The sequence below is a fragment of the Capsicum annuum genome, chromosome 12 (genome assembly GCF_002878395.1).
Source record: "Capsicum annuum cultivar UCD-10X-F1 chromosome 12, UCD10Xv1.1, whole genome shotgun sequence".
NCBI classification, from domain to species: domain Eukaryota; kingdom Viridiplantae; phylum Streptophyta; class Magnoliopsida; order Solanales; family Solanaceae; genus Capsicum; species Capsicum annuum.
In genome coordinates, this window is record NC_061122.1 from 181,938,884 (window position 1) to 181,948,597 (window position 9,714).

General features: G+C 26.4%; 1 long non-coding RNA gene across 1 annotated transcript; it reads right to left on the bottom strand.

Moving 5' to 3' along the window:
* Positions 1–803: 803 nt before the first annotated feature.
* LOC107876995 lies at positions 804–4,090 on the bottom strand. Its single transcript, XR_001676090.2, has 4 exons — positions 3,418–4,090; positions 2,367–3,106; positions 1,587–1,746; positions 804–934 (listed from the first exon to the last, which is right to left on the bottom strand). It is a non-coding gene; the product is annotated as an uncharacterized LOC107876995 (long non-coding RNA).
* Positions 4,091–9,714: the final 5,624 nt, after the last annotated feature.

Here is a 9,714-nt window from a genome sequence, read left to right on the forward strand (position 1 = left end):
AATTAGGCTAAAGTATTGGTTTGGCTAGACATAGATTAAAATTTAGTTTAAGATTAAATTTAATAAAATATTTATATTTTATTTATAAATTATATATAAATAATTATAATATATATATAAAATTTATCAGTTCGGTTTGATTATTTTCACAATTTTTTTTGAGTAAAATCATAATCAAACCAAATAGCATCGATTTTTAAAAATTTAAAATCAAACCTAACTAAACCAAACCAAACGTCGATTTTTTAATCAGTTTGATTCGATTTACGGTTCAATTTGATTTTTAACCAAACCCACTAACACCCCTACTAATAATACCCTCCCGATTAGTCAAGTAGCTAAACAAATGCTTTCCAAACTAACAGTTACTCCAGCTTTGATGGGAAAGGGCTAATTTTTCCCCTAAACTAGTTAGAATGAGACAATTGCCCTCATTCAAATTCACGAAAAAAATTGATCCCTTTTTCATTATACTATAAACTAGTGAATCTGTTCACGCTTCGCGCGATCATAAAAAAATAAAAAATAGTAGTAGTATTTTTTTTTATAGATTTGGCATAAGGTAGAAAATATAAATTTTGTTTGTATTTAATTGAAAAAATTAATTTTATGGATTAGTAAAATAACTAATGTAAATATTGTTATCAGAATTAAATCTATTTTCTTTCCTTGGATAATGAAACTTTATTTCTCCAAAAATTGCTTCCATCAAATAAAAGAAAACACAAATGGGCAAAGAAACAAAATGTAGAACTTAAACAGAAAAGAGAAAATAACTATGCAATTTGAAGAAAATCTTATTTTTCTTCTATGTTCTGATACTTTTCTCTGCTTTCCTTTTACACATTTCTTTCTTCATTACTTCAAAATCAAGAACTCTATTTTTTTCATCCGCATAAATCACAGTTTTTCCCAAATATTTTCATCATCCAACCTATATAAAAGAGGAAAGAGTTTCACAAACAAAAGAAAATTCAAGTCACCACAGATACAAATCAATAACCAAATAAATATTGACCATGTTATCAGAAATTTACGTATTAAAGAGAAACATTTATTTGCATAAAGGGAGAGACCTTCTAAACATAAGACAATATAGTTATAGCTTTCCACGCCAATTCAATAGTTCTTTCTTAGATTACTGCAACAGTCTGACATTTTGAAAAAAAATATGTGGAATGCCTATTGTCTTTATCTACCAGATAGCAGATAGCACAGGGAACATAACACATTAGATATCATCCCTCAATGGGCGAGTATACTCTTGTGTACAGCTAATTTGAAAATGAAATTATCATTTGAAAAAACTATGGGGAGAAACACTTATTTAGACCTTGATTGGTGAGATCTTATCGTCTAAATAAGTGCTTCTCCTTCTTCCTTGATTCGATCCCAATTTAATATCAAAAATAACAAAAATAAAAATTTTGTGTGTTGCATCAATTAAGAATCAAGCAAAACCTTCATGGAAAAGCCTCGATATCAAAATAAGTTTGCTTTTAATATTACTGATAATGAACGGTTGAAATTATAAATGGCAGGTGATCAAGAAAATTATGATTTTGGTTATATTGGTACAGTGTTACCTCAAAAAAAATTAAGTGTTGTGCAACAATCACAAGTTCCATGGATGGATTTTCATGTATTGAGAAGGAAGGACGCTTTCAGAGGCAAAATATTAAGGGGAGATATCATATGTGATCCATGGATCTCTGCTCAGAATCGTATCCAAGCTCCACGGCTAGCCTGGACTTTTCAAACTTTTCAAACTTAGCTAACTGAAATTTATTAGCAATTAAAAGGAAGAAAAATCAACCGAGACTCCGTTATTAGCGGCAAGCAATAAGGGATTGTAATTATGGTAGCTACAATTTGCCTTGATCTGTTGATACTTATAGATTGTCCTGTAACGTAGAATAGAAACATAGCACGACCACATTGATTCATGCTTTGGCAGAAGAAAAGTTCAAAATTAACCCCAGTATAGTAATTAATTTCAAATCAATTAAAGTGCTAAAATCATGTAAGTCTAGTTTAAAAATCTCAAATTTATAGATGCATTTTGAACACCTGCATTCTACCTGTCATTACTGTAATCTGAAAAGTAAATTCATCAAAGAAATTTTAATACATAAATAAAGAAGAGAACTTTAATTAATTGACAGTTCAGTTCAAAAAGCAAGCAATTAAATGAACATTGAACCATCTCAAAGGCGCAATGAAAGAAATTTTTTTACTGAACAGATGACAAATAACAAGAAGAAATCGCTCTATATATTTTGATTATCGGTAATATCTAAGGTGCTATGAATCACAACTTTTTGAGAAATTTGTGAAGAATGCAATCAAAAGCTTACACGACATACCTTACAAGCAGAATTTCCACATCTTTGATGAAATCTGGGCATATCTCCAATTCAACAACTCCTGCACCTCTGTGCAGGTCATGTCATATGAAAATATCACTGACTCTCTGCAATCATTGCTCAATTGATTTTCAGTTAAATAAGAATTTGTATATGGACATTATAATAGTTTCAATGCTCCTCACAAAAGCAACCAACTTCCCCACGCTATAGTTTGTTTCATTCTATACAGATTATAATACCATCATGACTATAACATGGACATAATTTAATCTAAATCAAAATTATGAAATTAGCAAGCCAATTTAAATACCTGTCTCCCTTCTATTCACCTAATTTTTGTCTCCTCACCATTTAATAAAAAAGCGATTTTCAGTTCCGCAAGATAATTAAATCTTGCTATCACAAGATAAGAGTTGTATAAAGCCCTAATGTACCTAAACAAGTGTAAAACCCGTAATATGAGAGCAAAAACCTTCTGTGTAAGAAGGAAGATTAATCGGCAAAATAAAGAAAACAAAATACATATGAAAATGCTGATGAATAGAAGATCTTCTCGAATATATCAGTAGTATCTTTTTCTTTGTTAAGATGAACAGAGTCAGCACCCCTGCTTGTGGTTGCTAATCTTGCAAGAGGAGGTAACGTGTTCCCTTCCTCATCAAACACAACCCTTGTCCCTACTGATTTTTGGACATTGATCTTTAGTTTTTTTTTTCTTCGTAATTCTAATGGCCAGCCTACAAAACAATCCAAATAACAGAAAGCAAATTAAATAACAACGAAGATTATAGACATTATAACATAAGAAGCGGCTAAGGGAAATACAAGTAGAATTGAAAAGTAGAGTATAATGGAGATGAAACATCATATCAACATATATTTAAAGTTTGCAGATCAATGATTGATGAAAGAGTTTCTAAAATTGCATTTACACTATGAACTGCAAGTAAGATTACTAACAATCCATTCTACTAAGCCAGTGACTCCTTGCTTATAAGAAAAAAGCTCAAGATATCTAATAGAAAAATCAGAAAAGTGATTGACGTACAAATCATCTCCTTTGCTGTTAATATTTTCTCCAGATTCTCGTGCCAATACTTCAAAAAGCATAGGAATTCAAACTTCAGGCTTCACTAAAAAGAAAAAAAATATCTTAAAAGCATAGTTAGGCCAAATTTTGAACAAATTGACTTGATGCCGGGTTTTTAAAAGAAAAAAGTTAAGGCAACTTGCATTTCTCAACTCCAATGTGGAACATAACAAATCTGAAAGGCAGTCAAAATAGTTCACGTACCTGACTTTTGAGAATTTTGCGTTCCTCTTAATATCATTGTCTACTGGCAAATTGCCACAAAATAGACAATGAATCTACAAACCAGTAAACAAAATAAAAAATCACTCTTTACTATACCTTTCAGTCAATTTAGCCAAAAACGATGGAGAATGAAGGAGAAGAACAAAAAATCCCTGAGCAATACCATAATAACAAAAAGGATCTGCAAAATTAGTAATAGAAGAGCCAAAATATCACTCTTTACTGTCTTTCAGTCGATTCACCCAAAATTAATGGAATGAAGGAGAAGAACCAAAGTTTCCTAAATAATACCATAAGAACAGATAAGATCTGCAAAATCAACAAATAGAAGAGCAAAAAGTTCACTCTTCACTTATACCGTTTAGTCAATTCACTCAAAAGTGATGGAGGATGAAAGAGAAGAATAAAAATTCTCCGAACAATACCATAAGAACAAAAAAGACACAGGATTGTGAAGTTATAATTTTGCTGTAGAACTTTTGAGATGAAAGGAAAAAATATTTGAGAAGAAAGGAAAAAAGATGAAGATCAAAGAGGTTTCTCGAAACGTCTGTTGCGTGTGCTTGGTAATAGTAGCAATTAATGGATTTATTAATTAAGAAATATAAATAAAAAAGATTAAGAGAAAAGATTTAAAATGGAGAAAAAGTCCAAAAAAACCAGAAATTAGATAAATATGAATGCTGCATTTTGAGGCATGCCACATCAGCATGCCTTTATTCCTCTTATATATGTACATATATATATATATAAAGATTAGTATATGTGCTTGTGCGATACACGAATAATATTAAAATATTATTTTTAATTATTTCATATTGCAATATACCGTTCGAATATGTTAAATTATATTACTTTAAAAAAGTTTAAATATCATATTATTTATTAGTGAAACGCAAAAAACAATTAACAAAAAATGTACAACTACATTTCAAATTTTCACAACTATATATATAGATTTCTAGTCAATTAAGATATGTAGTTAGGCTCCTTACCTTCCATTTCAAACAATAAAAGTAGTTAATTGTATCAATTACAAAATTTCTAATTTCTAATTTATTTTTTAGATTCAAAAATTAAGCGTATGCAATTTATTTTTTCTTTTAAATTTTCAGACTTTATTCTATCATTCATAATTTTTTCATTGTTTGATTTTATCATTAATATCTTTAAGTATTTATTTATACTTATAATTCTATCTTTTTAATTAATTCAATTAAAATCTCCCATACCACTCTCAAAATCACCCATCCCAGCAAATCTCACCTTCACCCTACCTCCAAAAAAAATCTTACCGCATCCACCCTTACCCAATATATTTTTTTGATTTTTGAAAAACTTCTAATTTTTTTTTATTCTAGCCTACCTCTCTATCTTGACACCAACTTTTTTAAAAACATTTTTTTAGATTGTGATGTCTTTCTTGTGCATGAAAAATCATGTTTCTTTCAAATAATCTAATATTATATTGTTATATTTAAAAAAAACTCAAAATATTATTTTATTCCACAATGAAATGAATCTCCCCCACTCCCCGTCTAACAATTTGAATTATAAAATCTATATAAGTAATCAAACCAGTCATATATCATTAAAAAAAATTATTTTTCATATTTTTTCTATTACATCATTCATTATATAAATTTTTAAATTTTTAATAGCTTATCACTTGACTTAATATAGTTACAAATTGTTATTCTTATTAATATGAAGAAATATATTAATTTTGTTTACTTGTGATTTTTTCTTTAAAAAAAATATTCTACTATTCGCATTTCTTCAATATAAAATTAATGGATTACTACATTATGTTTTCAAAATTAGTTCAAAATATTATATCCCAACTCCTCCATATATACATACATACATACATACATACATACATATATATATATATATATATATATATATATATATATATATATATATATATATAATATTAAAAGTGTGAAGGGACTTAGAAATATTGTTTAAACTTTTTACCCTTCATTAAAAGTCATTATTTTAGACAAAATCATCTTTTCACTATTTTTTTCCTAATATTTAAGAGTTAAAAATTAATTAAATATATTTATGGTAAGACCTTTCCTGATTAGAAGTCATCAGAATTAATATCAACTAATACTTTTTCCATTAGTTTAAGAATTCTAAATCATCTAAATTTAATTTTAAGAAGATTTGAAAAATCTAAAAATAAATATAAAAACGTCAGAATAAGAAAAATTTAAGAAGCATCAAATTTTCAAAAGTTTTAAGTACGAAATAAGAAGTAATTAATGATTTTTTAAAGATTTTAATTTAAAAATAAAGAAAGATTTTAAATAAAGAAAAAAATAATAACCGTACCACTAATATGGTTCAAATTGATGCTTCTCTCTTAGTCTCTGGTAGCAAAGGAAAGAGGAAAAGAGGTACTGCATGACGAACGTAAAAGTGATGATCCATCAATCACTTGAAACTTCTGGTGGTAATAAATATATACGTGCTTACACTAAAATATATCTTTATGTTTGCATTATTATATTAAAGTGTGAAGAATCTTTGAAAAGTGATTAAAGTTTTACACTTCATTAAAAATCTCTGTATTTTCAAAGTTTTAGCATTTTTTTTATTTTATCTTATCCATATCGTGATTTTATTTTTCATATTTTAGATTTTTTTTCATTGCCAAGTTCAAATAAGGTTTTTTCACATTTCAATTCAAATTATGCAAAAAAATGTCAAATCCTCATCTATGATATAATTTTGAATATGGACTTTCATAAAGAGTTCATTCACATTTGTATTCTTATGTTAATATGTTCAGCAAACTTCTTTTAAAACTTGTCCAGTGTTTTATTCAAATAAAGAAGCGTTGAAATTGTAAGGAGAATGTTATTATTTTGCCTTGCAATAAATAATAAAGATTTTCGACCGTTTCTATTTATTGTTTAAAATATTTTAATTCAGCATGCATATATTTATTTATTTATTTATTTATATTTAATGACAGATTCTTTTAATATATTTAGGATAAGTTCTTAAAATACTTATCAATAAAATAGTTGTGAGCTCTATAAATTATTTTTTATCGATTTGGATTATTCTCGATTGAAATTTTAACGTCGAAATACTTTTTGATGTCGAATTCTTCTCGTATGACTTCTTTTTTTGTCTTAGGAGCAATGAAAAAGTAAAAAAATTTAATGAAGATATGATAAAGCTAAAAAGATTGTTGAAATATATAACATTTTTATATCCAAATGGTAACACGTTCCATTCATAAAATCCTTGTGGTACCGTAAATGCGGTTAATTCTTTAGATTCTTCTTCTAGCTTTAGGTGGTAAAATCCTGATTTACAATCAAATTTGCTAAAATAATTATATCCTTGGATTTGTCTTATTTTTAATATCTTATTTGGTATCGGATAATTATATGTTATAGTTTTTGCATTTAAATTTCTATAGTCAATAACCATCCTACTTTTTCCTTTTTTTTGTTCACTATGTTTATTTACTATAAATGCTGGACTATTATGTTTACTATTACTTTTTTGTATATATTGTTTTTCTAATAAATCATCTATGTGCATTTTAAATTCTTTTAAATCATCAAAATTATATGTTAATGGTTTTTGTGTTATTATGCTATTTTTATCTATTAATTCTATTTTTATAGTAGTTTTGTGTTTTTCCCATCCTTTTAATGGATCTTCACTATATAATTGTTCTAATTTTTTCTGAATTATTTCTATTTTATTTATTGAAAATATAGTTATTTCTGTTTTATTTATCGAAAATACTACTAGTTCTACTGTATCTTCAGTATTTTTTATATTTTCTAACTTTTGTGTAATTTTTTCACTTCCTTTTATCCAATCAGTTTTCTTTCTTATTTTATTATTAACTCTTTTTGCTCTTACTTTTTGTTTACATGGTGTTGTAAACCACCAGTCTGTTTTGGTTATTATATGTGGGTATAATTTATCTAAGAATGGCATTCCTAAAAGTATATCTTTTGATGTTAATTCATAATTATAAATTTCTTCTATTGTTAATATCTTATCCCATACTTGTATTTTTACATTCCTAGCTTTATAAGTAATTAAGTTTCCTTCATTATTAAATCCTTTAACTATTATTGGTGTTTTTAGTTTATCCCATTTGCTTTCTGGTAAGCAATTATATCTACATAAATTAGCTTCTGCTCCTGTATCTATCATAGGCGTATAGTATCTACTGTAATATCCTTCTACTACTATCTTCATTTATACATATATCTTCATTTCATGTTAAGGCTCTTTTTAAGAATAACTTTTCTTTGTTATATGTTAAGGTTAATTATGTATGTTCTATATTATATGGTTTTACTTGTTCTAACCATTTTATTCCTAATATTATATCTGCTTTTTGCATTTCTTCCTTTTATTTTTCTAACTCCTAACATTATTTCTTTTTCTGCTATATTTTTATTATTTATTAAACTTCTTGGTAGATCTGGGCATATATCATTGTCAGTTTTTATTTCTTCATTTTTTACTAGATATTTTGCTATATGATTTTTTTCTTGTCCTGTATTCAAAAGTATTAAATATTCTTTCTCATTTATTTTTCCCGTTATGTAATATTGGTTTAAATTACTTATTGAATTTGTTTCATAACTTGTTCTTTTTGATGAGCTTGATGATTCTGGCTTTTCATTAGCTATTCTTTTCGTTGTACTTATTCTATCATTTACTATTTCTAAATTTTCTTTTATATCTATGTCTCTATAGGTATAATCATTATAATCTATTGTTTTTACTATTTGTTCGAATGGGCTTTCTATTTGTATTTTGTTAATCTTATTTTTTCCTGTTATTTTATGTTTTGTTGTTAATACATATAGATTTTTACATCTTGCTGTAAATATTTTACTTCCTGGGGTTATTCTATTCCTGATATTTTCCAATATAATACTAATGATTTATCTATATTCCTATCTGTTACTGCTACTGAATAATTTGCACTTATTATAAATTTAAATTTTTGGTATATTAGATTTCCTTTTACGGCAGTTATTATGCTTTTTTCTATAGGTTTTATAATTCTATCGTCTGCTAAATATAATTCTATTGGTGTATCTATTCCTTCTCTAAAACATGCTTTTATTAATATCTCTGTACCTCCAAGGTGTACAGATTTTATTGGATCTCCTTTACTTTTTATATCATTTATTTCTTTATTAATTATTCTTTTTGTTACCAGTGGTATACTAGCTTTTCCTTTTGCATATCTGCAGTCTATTACATGTTCTTTTTGGCATACTACATAATATTCATCCTTTTTCCTAGTAAAAATATTTTTTATTGTTGGTATTTTAAATATTTTCTCTACACTTAAATCTAATTCTTTTCCTTTTATTTCATCAAATATATTACTGTCAGATATTATCTTTTGTTCCGTTCCTTCATCATTTAAATATTCTTCCTTTGTTATTATTTTTATATCTTCTTCAGTCATTTGATTCATCTATTTCGCTATCTATTTCATTATCTGTTTCGTTTTCTGAAATTTCATATATACTATCTTCACTTTCTAATTCATAATCTATATAATCTATCTGGATATATTCGGTATTATCTATTTTTATTTCTGATATTTGTTTATTTTTTGGATTTTTAGGTAATTTACAATCTCTAGCTAAATGTCCTAATTTTCCACAATTATAACAAGTACATTCTTTTATAGATTTCTTCTTTCTATATGGTCTTTTATGTTTATAATTTTTTACATAATATCTTTTTCTTGGTTTCTTATATTTATATTTCGATTTTTTATATTTTTTATATTTCTTATGTCTTTTTCTTTTCTTATAATATCTTTCTTCGCATCCAAATTGGGGTGCTATTTTATTTTTGCAACAAGCTAAATTTCTTATTAATGTTTTTTCCATTTTTAATTCTTCTCTATATTTTTCACATAAGTTTCTATACCATTGTTGTAAATATTTTATTCTTGCTCCTAACGTATCTACTATTTTTGCTTCTTCCCAACTTTTTATTATTTTC